Here is an 18,532-nt window from a genome sequence, read left to right as displayed (position 1 = left end):
TCAGTGAATCAATTTATGGTTACTTCAAGAAAATAATACTGTTGTCTAAAATATGTATACATTTGAGGGCAAACTTTTAAAAAAACAAACAAAATGATCTGGATAATGGGACTCATTTATCAGTGGAACTGTGTGTGTGTATTTGTAGGTGTAGGAGAGGGAGTCAAAGTCGTCAGCCTGAGCAACACAATAACCTTGAATTTAGTGAGTCAGAACTGGTGTTGTAATAAAACGTACCTGTAAAGAGTAGCATGGCTACTCCTGCTATAAGATGCCAGCATGAAGCACCCTGTCACAACTTCTCACTAAGACATCCATAAAGAAAAAAAATCAAAAACCAAAATTGATTTTAAAAACTAATAAATGTGATGCAAATGAATCATAATAATAAGCTATCCAAATTTTATCTTATGATAGATCTTGCTTTTCTTCTTAAGATGCATCATTCCCCAAAATATTAGTTGATTAATATTTACTCATGTAGGTAGAAGCTAGATAGCCCAGAATTCAACTGGGCAGTGAGTGAAAATTAATGAAGATCGCTCAAATGAGAGCAAGAAAAGCCTATTTATTTAGAGCTCACTACAGAAAGGGTTAGCCACCATCGTTTATATTCAGCAGAGACTCAAAGGCATGCAGTGCAGTGGGAAACCTTAATGGTGGATAGAAGGGAAGATTTCAGGTATGTCCTGATTGGAGGCTATTGGCATAGGGAAGTTGTAGGCTGGATAGCTAAAAGCAGGGCATCCTAAGTTTTGGTTTGGTTATATATTTGGCTTTATCTGTTTAATACTAAGCTGGAAGTGGGAGAAAATATTAGAGAAGCTACCAATTATCAGTGAAGTCCTGGCCATTTTGGGCTGATTGCTAAAGAGGTTATTGTTCAATTTCCTGGATTGGTAGTACAGATAGTAGTCTGCCCTCCTAGTTGGATCACTATAGATAGTAGTTTGGCTTCTTGGGTTGGTTGTTGCACACTGTGAATCAGAATTTTATCTTTAAATAGAGACTGGTCATAGTGCATTTGTATAGTTAGTCTCTTATGTAAGTATTGAATCTGAAAGTGACATGTGACAATTGGGAGGGATAATCCTCATGAGAACAGTACCATAGAAGTCAACAGATATGGGCAGGCCACCAGTGGCAATCCTTGCTAGCAATTTTGCTTTTCATGTGTTGGTTATATCAATTTAGCTTAATGAAGAACCAGTCAAAAGGAGGTGGGGAAAGATGCCACCTCAGTAGTACAGTAGTACTTTGGATGAAAGCCAGCTTGAAATTTAGAAGCTATGTATATCAACCTGTTCCTCAGCTATAGATTTGAAGAAGGTAACACAATCACCTACAATGGCATGGGAGAAATAGCAAGGGTTGTCCAGTAACAAAGACCTGGCCTTTTTTTGAAGATGAGTAAGACACAAAACTTCAGAAAATCATCAAGAGTTTTAACAGAAAATTTTAACAGCCTCAAAAGAATAACATAACTTCTGAAAAATGTGTTACTGCAGGATCCAAAAGGAAATTCCAGGAATTTGTTTTAAGATCTTCATTAGAATCAAAGAAGACATGACTTCTGTGAAATGGATTTGACAGGCAGAAGGAGAATTTAGGCTGATGAAAATGGACAAAGAAAATATGAATGGTGATGGAAAAACACAGAAATAAGGCAGCAGAGTATGAATCTTCACTGAAAGTATAAAATCATTGGTACACCTCACAAATTTGAAACTCTCAGAATGAGGAAAAAGGAAAAAGATGAATTTTTATAAAAAGATGAAAGATTGATTGAGATGGCCAGTGAATAAATCAACAGCCTATAGATAATTGATAGTCCTGGAGGAGAGGCAGAAACAAGGAATGAAAAATGCTATCAAATACTAATAGTAATACTATGAAATAAGTACAACTAACATTTGTTAAGTGTCTACTATTCCTCAAGTTATGTGCTGTGTACTTCATTTGGATTATTAAATTTAACACACAATGGACCTCTGCATAGTTTTATATTCGCCTTATTTCAGAAATAAAAAAATTGAAGTTAAAAGTATATAAGACTATAGTATATAGTCTTATATAAGAACTATAAGTATATAAGACTATTCCCTGAGGTTATTAAATAAAGCCTTCTTCATATAATTTTATTTAAAAAATCAATAAAAACATTAACATATATATCCTGTCAACATTTTTGAATTGTTGATTAAAGACCAGAAATATACGAGTAGTCTAGCTTCATTTCCTGTCTCTCTCTTCATTTTCCTGTCTCTCCCTTCCTCTCTCCCACCCTCCATCAACATACAATTCTCACTTGATTTGTCCCACCTCCACAACCAAATAGAAAAGACCTCTATGTTCTTTAACAACTATTTTCAGATGTAGTTTGCTTGACCTGTTGGTTGCATCTGCCACTGTTGATCACCCTTCTCAAAACTCTGTTTTCTTAGAATCTTATGGTGCCACCCATTTTCTCTTTTCACATTCTATCATGTCTTTTTGAGCCTCCTTTTTACTTGTGGACAAGAGTTAGTATTATTCCTTTGCTTAGTCATTCCATCTGAAACAGCCTTTTCTATTTTCAATACCCTATGAGAAGTTATTTGGCCTTGCCAGTGGCTGTCAAGGTTACCAAATTTCTCCTCTGAAATCCAGACTCTGTATCTTCTTGGATGTCAATATTCATCTCACACAAAAATTATTTCTAGATTCTTGTCATATTTTCCCCAAAAAAGGATGCATCTCCTTCAGGTTGTCGTGACATAGGAAATGGTATCCCACCATTGGGTGCAATTGCTTAAGTCAAACATTTTACAGGCATCTTTGTCAACTTGACTTCTTTGACTCTGACTCCTGAACTCCTGTGAAATTCTTTTATTACTACGTTCAAATAAACCAATTACAACCACATCTTCTTGTCTACTGCTACTACCTCACGGTGAACCACCTGGATTATTGCAGTGGTCTCTTAACTTTTCTGCCCATTTCTATAATTACAGGGTTCTCCCCAACTCTATCCTCCCACTGTCTGACTATCCCCCACTCAGCACCCAGAAGAATCCTTTTAAAAGGTAAATTACAGTATATCATCCCTTGAAGTCATTTCTAATGACTCTTCATCGCAGTTAAATAAAATCCCAAATCCTTGATCTTTCTCCAGAATATCTCTCTACTTCATCTCCTAGATGCTCCCCTTCTTCATTCCATTCTAGTCATCCTGGCCTTGCTGATCACATTCTCGCCACAAGGTCCTCACACTTGCTATTTCTCTGCCTAAATACTCATCTCTCAGACATTTCCAACACTCATTTTCACTGCAGTTAAGTCTCGATTCAAATTCTTTCATCAAACTCTATCTCCTCCTCTAGTAGATAAGCTCTATGAAGTCAGCAATGCTGTCTTTTGTTCACTGGTGTATGGCTAGACTTAGTGTGGTTATGTAAAAAAAAAATGTTTTTTGGAGTGACTGAGACAACCTCAAACTGAACATTTCCATCATCAGGACACCATCACCTTTATCCAGATTTAAAAACTCTCTAGGGACAAAATACACGACACTGTGAGTTCTTCCCTTCTAAGAATATTTCACATTCTCCACATGCTTAGGTGAGAGATCTGTTCAGCTGTGAACTCAGGGAAGTAAGAGGGTAGCCATCAGAGCCTGAAGGCAATGCCATAGAGAAGTAGTTCTCAACATTTAGTGCATCACAATCACCCGAGGGATTTTACAACACAGCTTTCTGGTCCGGGATTTCTAGCTCTTCTGATACTATAAATCTGGGGTGGGACAAAGAATTTGCATTACAAGTTTCTAGTAATAGTGATGATGATGGTTCAGGGACTACATTTTGAGAATTACTATGAGGTGACACTGGGGGAAAAATCTTGTAACTATTTGGGAAGGGAAAGAAATAAAAGGAAAGTGAAGCACCCATGAAAGACAAAGCTTTCCTAGACATATCCACTTACTTCTGTCTGACACCATGCTGTATTTGAAAGGAGAGACAGAAAGGCAGAGACAGAGACACAGGGGGAGACAGAAAACATGGCCTGTTAGGAGATAAGAACTCTAAACTGAACCTCACTCTAAACTACAAGTTTAGACTTTAAACACATCTTTTTAACTCTGAGCTTCGGGTTGTTGATGTGTAAAGGGACATACAAATATGTCTCACTCACATTAGTTGTTATAAGAATTAAATAATGTTTCTCTGTGCAAAACCTTGGCACAAGTTAAACTTTCAAAAATATGTGCCCTGTTTCCATTTTATAAATTTCCCAGACCTTGTACTTTTCTATATCCAATTAATTATTGTTTATATTCTAATCTTATGCTTTCACCCAAAATTAAAAATAGGAATTCCAGTGTGTTTACATCAAAGTATCTCTTCCAAACTTGTTGTCACTATGATGATTTTGTGTTTATAACTTATCCAGCATGATGATGCATTTCCTAAAATTTTGCTAAACGTAATAAAAAAATAAGACTGCAATGCATCTACATGGTGTGCTCACCTGGGGACCTGTATTCCTGGCTATATAGAACTGACTCAGCCAAATAGGTAGCTACATGAGCTTAAGCAAATCCTTTTACTTATGGGTCTGTTTACCACGTGGAAATTTGGATAATGCCTAGTGTTTTAGCATCTCAGGATGTTTGTAGGGATATGGCAGTTAAGAATGCTTTCAGTTGCGACTAATAAATTCTGCTAGCCTGGACTGAATAAATAAGGCTTAATATTTCTTTTGTTTAAAGAAAAAAAAATCTCTAGAAAAGGCAATCCACGGTAATATAGGCGATCAAGGATGTCATCAAGGATCCAAGTTCTGTTTATCTTTATGCTCTATAATCCTTAGTATAGGAGTTGAAAAACTTTTTCTGTAAAGGGCCAGAGAATATGTTAGGCGTTTGAGGCTATAAGGTCTCTGTTGCCACTATTTAACTTTGCCTTTGTAGTGTGAAAGTAACCATAGACAATACAAAAATAAATGAGTGTGACTATGTTCCAATAAAATTTTATTTACAAAAACAGATGCTGGGCCGGGTTTGTCTGGTAGGCTCTATCTTACTCATCTTTCTGACCTCAATATGGGTGCTGTACCTCCAGAAATCACAGCTACATTCCAGGTTAAAAAATAAAAAGTGTATGTCAAAGAGGGTGGAACTCAGAAGGGGCATTTCTCCAAGTCTATTCCTCCCAAGGAAGCACTCGCTCAATGACTTGTTATTATATCATTTTGGTAAGAATGGGCCTTATAGCTGTTTGCTACCATTCAGGCTCATTTCTTTCTAAGTATCTTCCTCTCACCTCCTCTGTCCTTCAGAAATTGTCAAGTCACTTACATTGGTCAAGGAAATTTAAGTAAAAATGATATATGTTATTTCTGAGCTGTACCTTATGATCCCAATGTAAAAGTTGTCACATTTTTCCCCTTCTGTTACTGTCTGCCGAAGACTCCAGATAACAAATATATGCCTGGTTCCTGGAGTGAGAACCCATGAGTTCACAATGACTTTCCTTGTATATGAATCCTGAGTTGAGAGATGGTTCTTTGTTTTTTAAGCCACTTATATTAGGCAACTGTTATTACAGCATAACTCACTCCCCCCTTGAGGTATGCAAAGTCACATAGACACTGAGGTAAATAAATGTAGCTTGTTAGTCTCTGTTGTAAAGCAGTGGTTTGTGTTCCCTAGACCAGCATCAACATGATCACTTAAGATCATGATAGAAAGGGAAATTCTTATCTCTATCCCAGATCTGAATCAGGATTTTGTGACTTAATAAGCTTTCTAAGTGGTTCTAAAGTCTTTTTACTATCTTTGTAATAAAGGGAGGAAACAGAGGAAGGGATTGTAATAACTTTTGGCTCATTACACAGTGTGTGCAAAAATAATAAGTAAAACCCCTGCAAAGTACTATATCATTATATCATTTGCTGCTATACATCTATACCCAAGGGAAAGGATACAGACGACAGTAGACACTGAACATATTGCATAACTTTGTTCAAATATTGTCATTGCAAACTCTCATTTTTCTTAAATAAACCTTTCATTTATAATTATAAATATTATTTCAGAAAAAGCATATTGTTTACATAAATATAGAATGTGCAGAAGACATTAGATGTATATGTTCAAAATAATTAAATTTTATTTTAACAGTTGATGTGGAAAATGCTAGTTCTGCATTACTGGTGTTCATGCCAATGAATAACTTAAGGAAGCCTCCAGCTGAATATGATCTTTAGTTAAAAAATATATGTATTTGTTGAAGTATCTTAAATTGAGCCCCAAATAAACTGAAAAAGAAGATTGAATCTACTTTAATTCTGTTTTACTTTTTTAATTCTGTGAAAATGACAAGGAAATCATGCTTTAAAAAGTTAAATATATTTGATAATCTTATCTTAAAGTTATCTTAATGAGATGGGAAGAAATGGAGAATAGATATGAGTTGTGAATGACCATCACTGCTCAAATATTTTCCTTTCTTGAAAAATTATTGTGGTTATCTGGAAAGAAAAATAGAACATGAAAAAAGAGTAAGAAGACAGTTGCCTCCCCATGTCATTCTCACTTTCCCCATCTGAAAATAAAGTAGTTCTACATATCACACAAGACACTTGTATAAAAGTACATAGCAAAAAATGTGTTTCGCAGTATGAGATTGTTCCATGCATTTATTCATGTGTCCAACAGATATGAAAAGTAAATTACTACATGCAAACACTTTGAAAAGCATCACAAATACACATACCGCATGAGGTTAAGTATAACACCTACAAAGAGCTTATGTTCAAAGGCAAGAAAATGAATGACCTTAGAATAACTCAATAATTGCTATAAAAGTGAGAGGACTTCCAGGGAAGATGGGAGAGTAGGAGGATCCTAATGTTCGTCCTGTGCCACAGATACACCTAGATAACACCCACATCAGTGTAAATAACCTATAAAACAATGGAAAGACTGGCAGGATAGACTGTCCATAACTAAATGTGGAAAAGAGGCAACACTCAAGAGTGTAGGAAGGGCAGAAACGCAGTCAGGAGCCAAACTGAACTCAAGGAGGGAGGGACATTGTAATCACAGGGAAAGGAGAGGAGCAAAACTCACATCTGCACGCCAGGCATGGGAGACCTGCACTGGAGAGATGAATCTCCTAACACTTGGCTTTGAAAACCAGAGGGCCTTAACATTGCAAATTCTTACAATCAGTGGGGCTTAACACCTGGATTTTTAGAAACCAGTGGGCTCTTCTCTGGGAGAGCCAGAAGGCAAGGAGAAACTGATTCCCAGCCCTTAAAGAGACAGCATAAAAGAGCTTGCTGAGATAAAGCACAGAAGCAGCAGTTTGAAAAAATACCTGGGGTATACAGGAGGGAGATTTGTTTACTAATCTCAAAACTTACACTGGAGGGACAGGGATTTTAGGAAGACTTCTCCAAGAACAAAAGAGCTGATTGCTGCCATCTCTCTTCCCCCAGTTGGACAGATACAAGGATACCTGTGAGAACCAGTACAATATGAAAACTCTCTACCTAGCTTGATAATACCATGTCCCTCCCCTGCACTCTTCAATGCATCACCCCCTCTAGCCCAGCCTCAGCAGAAGTTTTCCAGACAGCTGCAGGACCCCTCTCACAGTGGATGGTCATGGCCCTTGCTGGAACAAGTGTCATGGCCCTGCCTTCTCCTGTGGACAACTCCTCCACAACATACCCCTGGCATGAGTCCATATAAAATCATGCCACAAGCCTGGCAGTGTGCAAGCAGCACTGATAGGGGCCAGCAACACTCCAAAATGACTCCTGCACTGGGGATAAGAAAGATAAACACAAATACCAGTCCAAATGTGGCCCCAGCAGTGGGCTAGTGGCAGATATTTGGTCTTATTGTAGGCACCTTCCACCAATGAAAGCCTCTCAGGAAACAACACAGGGAGAACACCCTGCAATTTCACACTACTACAGCTCTGAAAAATGCCTGATCTGGCCCAACTGAAGCCCAAGATGGCCTCAGCCTGGCTCATTTACAACACAGGAACAAAACCCTGCCCACAACAGCCAAACAGAACCATTGCAGATGACTGAACTGAAGGTAAACATGGCTCATCCACATAGGGTGTGCACAGCACACGTAGGAAACACCCCCGAAGCCCCAGGTTCTGATGAACAGGGGATATTGCACTGTAGGGCACTATTAGAGCTCTCCTTCATATGGCTGCTACTTTCAAGAGCAGGAGAAGTAGCTGACTTCCCTAGCAGTTAGTAACAGACATAGAGAGTTGAAAAAATGAGGAGATAGAGGAATACATATCAAATGAAAGACAGGTCAAAATAACAGCAAGAGAGCTAAAAGAAATGGAGATAACTAATATGCTTGCTAGAGACTTTAAAGTAGCAGTCATAAAGATACTCACTGGACTTGAGAAAAGAATGGAGGACCTCGGTGAGACCCACAACAAAGAGACAGAAAATATAAAAAAGAACCAATCAGAGATGAAGAACTCAATAACTAAAATTTAAAAAAATACATTAGATGGAATAAATAGTAGAACAGAGGAAGCAGAAGAATGGATCAGCTACCTGGAGGCTAGAATAATGGAAAATAATCAAGCTGAACAGGAGAAAGAAAAAAGAATAATAAAAAGTAAAAATAGATTAAAGGAACTCAGTGACACCATTAAGTGTAAAACATTTGCATTATAGGGATCTCAGAAAGAGATGAGAGAGAGGGGATAGAAAATATTTGAATAAATAACAGCAGAAAACTTCCCAAACTTAAGGAAGGAAACAGACATCCAGACCTAGTCAGCACAGAGGGCCCTCAACATAATTAACCCAAGGAGGTCCGCACCAAGACATATAGTAATTAAAATGGCAAAAAGGAGTGATAGAGAATGTTAAAATCAGCAAGAGAAAAAAAAGTTACATACAAGTGAAACTCCACAAGGCTATCAACTGATTTTTCAGCAGAAACTTCACAGGTCAGAAGAGAGTGGTATGATACATTCAAAGTTTTGAAAACAGTTATTAATAAAAATAATGAAGTGACTGATAGTTATATAACAATAGTAACAACAAATGTAACACCCCACTTACATCAATGGATAGGTCATCCAAACGGAAAACCAATAAGGAAACAGTGGCTTTGAATGACACATTGGACCAGATGGACCTAACAGATATATTCAGAGCATTCCATCTTAAAACAACAGAATAATACACTATTTTCAAGTGCACATTGTCCAGAATAGATCACATATTAGGCCAGAAAACATATCTCAAAAAATTTAAAAAGATCAAAGTCATACCATGCATCTTTTCTGACCACAAAACTAGAAGTAAACCACAAGAAGAAATCTAGAAAGACCACAAATACATGGAGGTTAAATAACATGCCATTAAGTGATGAATGGGTCAACCAAAAAATCAAAGAGGAAATGAGAGGCACCTGGGTGGCTCAGTTGGGTAAACTTCTGACTCTTGATTTAGGCTCAGGTCATGATCTCACAGTTGTGAGATGGAGTCCCACCTCGGGCACCATGATGGGCATGAAGCCTGCTTAAGATTCTCTGTCTCTCTCTCTTTCTACCCCTCCCCCATTCTCTCTCTTAAAAAAAAAAGAGGAATGAAAAAATACATGGAGACAAATGAAAATGAAAACACAATGTACTAAAATCTTTGGGATGGAGCAAACGCTATTGTAAGAAGGAAGTTTACATCACTACAGGCCTAGATCAAGAAGCAAGGAAAATCTCAACCTAATCTTATACCTAAAGGATCTAGAAAAAGAATAAACAAAACCCCAAAACCAGTAGAAGGAAGGAAAGAATAAATATTAGAGCAGAAATACATAAAGCAAGAACTAAAAAATCAATAGAATAGATCAATGAAACCAGAAGCTGGTTCTTTGAGAAGATCAACAAAATTGACAAACCTTTAGCCAGATTCATAAAAGAGAGAGAGAGAGAGAAAGAGAGAGAGAGGGAAAGAACTCAAATAAACAAAATCAAGAAATGAAAGAGGAAAAAGAACAACCAACAACACAGAAATACAAAGGCTTATAAGAGAATATTATGAAAAATTATATGCCAACAAATTGGACAACTTAGATGGAATGGCTAAATTTACAGAAACATATAACCTTTCCAATACTGAATCAGGAAGAAATAGAAAATTTGGGGCACCTGGGTGGCTCAGTTGGTTAAGCGTCTGATTTTGGCTCAGGTTATGATCTCACTGTTCATGGGTTCAAACCCCACATTGGGCTCTCTGCTGTCAGCATGGAGCCTGCTTTGGATCCTCGGTCTCCCTCTCTCTCTGACCTCCCCCTGCTTGCACTCTTCCTCTCTTTCAAAAATAAATGAACCTTTAAAAAATAGAAAAATTTAACAGACTGATTAGCAGCAATGAAATTGAATCAGTAATCAAAAAAATTCCTAACAAACAAAAGTCTAGGACGACATGGCTTCACAGATGAATTCTACCAAATTAATACTTATCTTCTCAAACTACTATAAAAATAGAAGATGAAGGAAAGCTTCCAAATTCATTCTGTGAGGAGGCCAGCATTACCCTGATACCAAAACCAGATAAATACACCCCACCCCTCCAAAAAAAAAAAAAAAAAAAAGAGAGAGAGAGAGAACTACAGGCCACTATCTCTAATGAACTTAGATGCAAAAATCCTCAACAAATATTAGCAATGTGAATCCAGCAATACATTTAAAAAATAATTCATCATGATCAAGTGGAATTTATTCCTGGGATGCAAGGTGGGTCAAAGTTGCAAATCAATCAACATTATATATATATCAACATGAGAAAGGATAAGAATGGTATGATCATTTTAATAGATGCAGTAAAAACATTTGAAAACTAACAATATCAATTCATGATAAAAACCCTCAACAAAGTAGGTTTAGAAGGAATATACCTCAACATATTAAAGCCCGTATGTGAAAAACCCACAACTTACATAACACTCAATGGTGAAAAATTTTAGGCTTTTCCCTTAGGATCAGGAACAAGACAAGGATGTCCACTCTCAAAAATTTAATTCAACATAGTATTGGATGTTCTGGCCACAGTAATCAGAGCACAAAAAGAAATAAAAGGCATCAAAATTGGTAAGGAAGAAGTAAAACTTTCACTATTTTCAAATACTGTATACGGAAAACCCTATAAACTCCACCAAAAAAAAAACAAAAAACAAAAACCAAAAAACTAGAACTGATAAATTTATTCAGTAAGGTCACATAGTACAAAATAAATGTACAGAAATATGTCACATTTCTATATACTAACAATGAAGTAGCAGAAAGATAAATTAAGAAAATAATTCCATTTATGATTGCACCAAAAAATAAAATACATAGAAATAACTTAACCAAAGAGGTTAAAGACCTATACTCTGAAACCTATAAATATTGATGAAAAAAATTGAAGATGACACAAACAAATGGAAAGATACTCCATCCTCATGGACTGGGAGCACAAATATTGTTAAAATGTTTATACTAGCCAGGCTGTATGCTCTCCACTTGACAGACAGTTGCATCTCCTGGTAGAGTGCCAGCCATGTCCCCAAGACATAATGGTGAAGGTAAATGGATTTGCCCATGTTGGGTGTTCAGTTAACAGGACTGCTTTTAACTCTGTGGATATTGTTGCCATCAATGACCTCTTCATTGACCTTATATACATGGTTCCAGTATGAGTCCACCCACAGCAAATTCAGTGGCACAGTCAAGGTTGAGAGAGAGAAATTTGTCATCAGTGGAAAGCCCATCTCCATACTGCAAGAATGAGGCCCTGCCAACATCAAATGGAGTGATGCTAGTGCTGAGTATGTTGTGGAATCCATTGGTGTCTTCCTCACTGTGGAGAAGGCTGTGGTATCTTCATCATTGTGGAGAACACTTGACGTGTGGGGCCAAGACAGTCAACATCTCTGTCCCTTCTGCTGATGCCCCCATGTTTGTGATGGGCATGAACCATGAAAAATATGACAACACCCTCAAGATTTTCAGTAATGCCTCCTGCACTACCAATGGCTTGGCTCTTTTGACCAAGGTCATCCACAACTTTGGCATCATGGAGGGACACATGACCACAGTCCATACTGTCACCTCCACCCAGAAGGCAGTGGACAGTCCCTCTGGGAAGCTTTGGTTTGATAGCAGAGGGGCTGCCCAGAATATCATCCCTGCTTCTACTGACACCACCAAGGCTGTAGGCAAGGTCATCTCTGATCTGAATGGGAAACTCACTGGCATGATCATCCATGCCCCCACCAGTGGATCTGACCTGCTCCCTGGAGAAAGCTGCTAAATACAATGACATCAAGAAGGTGGTAAACAGGCATCAGAGGGCCTCCTCAAGGGCATCCTGGGCTACACCAAGCACCAGGTTGTCTTCTGTGACTGTAACAGTGACACCCACTCCACCTTTGATGCTGGGGCTGGCATTTGCTCTCAACAACCACTTTGCCAAGCTCATTTCCTGATATGATAATGAATTTGGCTACAACAACTGGCCTCCGAGGAATAAGAGTTCCCTAGACCACCAGCCCCAGCAAGAGGAAGAGAAAGGTCCTCAGCTGGTGGGGAGTTTTTGCCCCAACTCATCTCCCAACAGACTGAGAATCTCCCAACCTCTACACAATTTCCATCCCAGAACCCTTAAAGAAGAGGAGGGGCTTGGGGAGCCCTATCTTGTCATGTACCATCAATAAAGTATACTATACCCATCCAAAAAAACAAACACACAAAAAAACCAAAACCTATACTACCCAAAGAGTCTACACATTTAATGCAATCTCTATCAAAGTAGCAACAGCATTTTTCCCAGAACTAGAACAAACAATCCTAAAATTTATATGGAACCACAAAACCCCCAAATAGCCAAAGCAAACTTGAAAAAGTAGGACAAAACTAGAGGTGTAACAATCTCAGATTTCAAGATATTCTACAAAGCTGTAGATAAAAATAGTATGGAACTAGCACAAAAATAGACACATGGATCAACAGAACAGATTAGAAAGCCCAGAAATAGACCCACAATTACATAGTTAAAGGTCACTTTCTCATCCCATAACACAAAAACTCCAAATGGATTAAAGACCTACATGTGAGACCTGAAACCATAAAACACTTAGAAAATACCATAGGTAGTAATTTATCTGACACTGGCTATAGCACCTTTTCTAGATATATCTCTTGATGCAAGGGAAAGAGAAGCAAAAATGAACTATTGAGGCTACATAAAAAACAAACAAACAAACAAACAAAACCTTCTGCATAGCAAGAAAACAATCAGCAAGACTAATAGACAATCTACTAAATGTGAAAAGATATTTGCACATAACATATCTGATAAAGTATTAGCATCCAAAATATATAAAGAATGTATAACAGTCAACAAAAACCCAAACAATCTAATTAAAAATGGGCAGAAGGCATGAACAGAAATTTCTCCAAAGAAGACCTACAGATGGACAACAGACACATGAAAAGATACTCATCATCACTAATTATCAGGGAAATGCACATCAAAACCACAATGATATATCACCGCATACCTGTCAGAATGGCCAAAATAAAATCACAAGAAACAAGTGTTGGTGAGGATGTAGAGTAAACAGAACCCTCGGGCAGTGTTGGTATGAATGCAAACGAGTGCAGTCACTGTGGAAAACAGTGTGGAGGTTCCTCAGAAAATTAAAAATAGAATTATAATATAATCTAGTAATTCCACTACTAGGCATTTAACCAAAAAAAACAAAAACCCTAATTTGAAAAGATATATACACCCCTGTTTATTGCAGCATTATTTATAATATTTGCAATCACATGGATTGAGCTAGAGAGTATAATCTTAAGTAAAATAAGTCAGTTGGAGAAAGACAAGTACCATATGATTGCACTCATGTGGGCAATTTAAAAAACAAAACAAGAAACAAAGAAAAAACAGAGATAAACATAAAAACAGACTCTTAACTGCAGAGAACAGATGATTACCAGAGAGGAGGTGGGTGGGGGCATGGTTGAAATAGGTGAAAGAGATTACAAATACACTTGTCATAGTGAGTACTGAGTAATGTATAGAATTGTTGAATCACCATATTGTACACCTGAAACTAATATAACTCTGTTAACTATACCAGAATAAAAAAAATAAATTAAAACATAATTACTATAAAGCAGATATAAGATGTTTCTGTATCTCAATCTCTTCCCCTAGTTTTTCCAGATCTCCTGTCAATTTCTCAGGTCTGATTCTTTCCACTTACAGGGATTAGTATAGTTGCCTCCCTACTTCTTTCTCAAGTTCTAGCGTACCTCACCTCCAAAATATCCTCCACTTGACTGCTGGGCTACTGTAGGGAGTAGTAAGTCTGAACATTTATTCCTTTGCCTACAAAATCTTTCATAGCTTCCCAATGTCAGCAAATAAACTCAATCTCCTTAGCTTAGCATGCTGTCTCCTGACCTGGCGTCTGTCTAGGAGTATCATCTCTTTTCACTCCTTTAGACCATTGCTAAGCTCTAGCTTTATTGAACTGGTTGAGGTTTATAATAACTGGCATATTATTTGCCAAATCTAATAACTGGCCATTTCCCACCCAGGCCTTCACTCCTGTGCTTCCCTTCTATGTAGTTAATGCATCATTGCACATTATTTTAGCCTAATATTACCTCTGCAGAAAGGTCTTCCTGTCAACTCTACCTGCTCTCACTTAAATCCAAGTTCTTCTTTATATCACATCAGACTGCCATTGATAGCCTTTTTTGTCTCCTTGTGTAATGTTGGTTTCCTCCTCTTTGAGGCAAGGAAACTGTCTATTATGGTCACTGTTTTATCTCTGGAGTTTAGTGCAGTTTCTGTTACACATAATGGCTATTCCACAAATACAGGTTGAATGATGAAGTAAATGTGCTCATAGAACAAACAGATTTGAGGGCTCAGTGGGACTCATCTGCATTAAGAAAAAAAAATCAGGGACATTTGACCTTGGTTCTAAATCCAATTTTCCAGTAAAACAATTATACTTTTAGCAAGATGTGATGGCAATTTAAATTGGGACAAGGAATCCATCCAAATCCCAAAACACATTCCCCCTATTTTATGATGTTGACCTATACTCGTGACACATTTGGTATAAAGCTCTTAATTTCTTGATCCCCTCTTCCCTGCAGGTTAATCTAAAATTCTATTCCTGCCTGTATTGCTTTTCTATAGAAAACTGTCCTACATATCTTCAAACTAATTCTGTGACTTCTCAGTGACAAACATGATAAGAACACTAAAAATATTTGCTTTTTTCAATATTTCTTAATTTATGTTGGCACTGTTTATTTGGCATGTGATTCACAGACTTATTTAGTCATTCAATATTTAATGACTTGAAAGGTGCTCTGTGCAAAGCACTGTGGGAGGCACGAGGACGAAATATGGTCCCTTTCTTCTCTGAAAATGCTCAGCATAAAGTAGGGGATATAAACATTATTAAACTCAAACATTATTGACAATAGTTTCATGACATAGTAAGAATCTCAAATGCGATTGGAGGAGGGAGACCTGAGTTCTTCTCTAGATTGAGCATTAAGTGACTATGATATTTGCAAGTAACTTTAACTTTCTGGGCCTTAGTTTCTTATTTGTCATAAGGGATTTGAATTACATAAACACTAAATTAGTTTTCTAATTTATACAAATTGTTGTGGATTTAAGAAATTAAATTTTAAGAAATAAAATGTCTAGCAATGTGGCAAATATTAAATAAATAATAATTCTCAGTTGGCAAATATCTTTTGACATGCACCTTCCTATAAACTGTTAGCAGATGTGTAAATTGGTGTAACTATTTATAAGACTTAAAAACGTGAGTTTAGCATGCAATTCTAATTTATAAGAAATTCTGTTACAACAGAATTTTTAAGCTATTTAATAATTTCATAAATATACACAATTAAGAGAGCAGATGAACACTTCATGGTGCATTTCAGCCATTAATTCTATTTTTGGAAAGTATTCAAAACCCTTACAAAGTATTAGACCCTCTTTTAGGTGATGCATGTATAACTTAATTCTTACCACAAATGTATGAAGTAACACTATTAGTATGACCACATTGCAAATGAGATTATAGTTAAATAATCCACTTAGTGTATGTCTAGCGTGTAATAGGGTCAGGATTTGAACTGAGGCAGTTTACTCCATAATCCAAACAGAGCCGTGCCAAGCTCTACTTTTCCATGGGGCAAAATAGTATGACATAAAGCAAAATATAGAGGATGAATCTGAGGTAAAATATAGGTGGAAACAATCAGAAATAATAGGCAAGAATTAATGAGTATGTGAGGACAGTGGAAATGGAAAAAGAACAGATAGCTTGGGATATATGTGACAGGATTGTGGAGAATCAAGGAATTGAATGTGGAGGGAAATAGAAGAAATTATGGGGGTTAATTAATAATGACAATAACTATACTAATGCTGCAGCTCCTATTTATTAAAAAGCTACTGTTTCAAATACTGTCCTAGTTATTTAACACACTGTCATACAAATTAACAGGATTTGATTAGTAGAGATAATTAAGTTGAATCCAATTTCAAACTCATGGGGTTTGAAGTGCCCAGGGGATATGCTAACTATTGAGGTATCTTTAGATGAGAGTGAATGATGCAGAGTGAATCAGAGAGAATCTGGGAGATTTCTCCTCCTCAAGAGAAGCAGGAATCTCAGAAAGCAGAAATTTTAATGGCATTTCTAGTTTTCTATCTATTGATTTATTGATCTATCTTCAGTTTTACAAGCATTAATTTTGTGAGTTATAAAAGAAGTCACAATATACCCAAAAGAAGTCACCTCTTCATTTTTTTGTGTAACTGATTTTTCTCATGAGACTTCACTCACTAGGTGGTGATCAACAAAACACAGACACACACAAATAAAAAAAAAAAAAAACCACAAACGAGCAAACTGTTTTAAGCCATTCTTCCTTTTTGAACAATCTGTGTGATTTTTTAGTCTTCTGTTACAAAATGTTTCAAAATTATAGAAAAGAGTAGAAGAAAACATTATAACCTCAATTTATCCTTTATCTACACTTAATAATCAACAGCATTTACCAAGTTGATTTTATCTTTTTTTCTTGCTGTGGTATTTTATTTTAGTTTTTAAATGTTTATTTTTGAGACAGAAAGAGAGAGAGAGAGCACACAGCAGGGAGAGGCAGAGAGAGAGAGATGAGAGGGGGACAGAAGATCTGAAGTGGACTCTGTGCTAATAGCAGAGAGCCAGATGTGGGGCTCCAACTCACCAACTGTGAGATCATGACGTGAGCCCAAATCAGACCTCTAAGTATTTTGAATGCATCCCAAAGAAATTGGGACTTTTTCCTTTATATCTTTTCTATAACTATTATACCTTGAAATTAATGATATTTTAGTACCATCTAATATTCACTCTATTTTTTAAAATTCCCTAATTGTCCTCAATGAGCATCATATTTGTTCAAAGCAGGATCAAATAAAAGATCATAACTGCATTTTATTTTACCTGAAAGAGTCCTTTTTTTTTTTGTTAATCTAGAAGAGTCTCTCCTTTTCTTTTTATACCACCAACTTGTTGAAGATAGCAGGTCAATTGTCCTATAGAATGACACACATGTAGCTTGAACCCTTCTAATAAGAAAACTTTGCAGATGATGCTATATGCTTCATATTGCATTATGTCAGAAGGTACATGACTTCTGGTTGTCCCACCATTAGTGATGCTAAGATTGATTACTTCATTAAAGAGTTTATAAAGTTATACTTTCTCTTTGCAACATATATTTCATGGGTCATACTTTATATCCATTCAAATATTCAGTCCTCTGTGAACATATTTCACTCAATAGTTTTGGTGTGCATGGGTGATCCTTGTTTAAATAAATTATTTTATGAGGGTTACAAAACATGCAGTTTCTTTTGACTACATATTTAATCTTTCAAACATGTTTCCCCTTATACACACATACACACATTTTTCTCCAAAAAGTGATATTTAAGTGTATGAGAGGGCTTACCATGTCCTTGAAAAAAAAAATATAGGGCCTCAAATCTACATGGAATCTGCTAGATTCTCTCTTTTTTAATGCTTATTTACAGAGAGACAGAGGGAGACAGAGTGAGAGTGGGGGAGGGGCAGAAAGGGAGACACAGAATCTGAAGCAGGCTCTAGGCTCTGAGCTGTCCAGCACAGAATCCAACACAGGGCTCGGGCCTACAAGCTGTAAGATCATGACCTGAGTCCAAGTCGGATGCCCAACCAAATGAGCCCCCCAGGTGCCCCTAGATTCTCTTAATTATCAGTATTCTTCATCAGTGGCCTTACTGTTTGGTCTCCTAGAGTTGGCAGCTCAAGGTTCTCATGACACTTCTGATCTATTCTCTTGTGTCTCAGATAGGGCTGGTCACTGCCACCTATCTGATTTTATCTTATCTAGGCTCTTGTAGATGCAACTTCGGCATGTCTACC

The 18,532-nt window shown here is 37.0% G+C and overlaps 1 pseudogene; it reads left to right on the top strand.

The window, feature by feature from the left end:
* Nucleotides 1-11,599: 11,599 nt before the first annotated feature.
* On the top strand, nucleotides 11,600-12,557 carry LOC115523500 (annotated as a pseudogene).
* The last annotated feature ends 5,975 nt before the right edge of the window (nucleotides 12,558-18,532 follow it).

The sequence above is a fragment of the Lynx canadensis genome, chromosome C2, assembly GCF_007474595.2.
Source record: "Lynx canadensis isolate LIC74 chromosome C2, mLynCan4.pri.v2, whole genome shotgun sequence".
Classification (NCBI taxonomy): Eukaryota; Metazoa; Chordata; class Mammalia; order Carnivora; family Felidae; genus Lynx; species Lynx canadensis.
The sequence above is the reverse complement of the archived record's forward strand: the minus strand, read 5'-3'. Positions and strand labels throughout refer to the sequence as shown.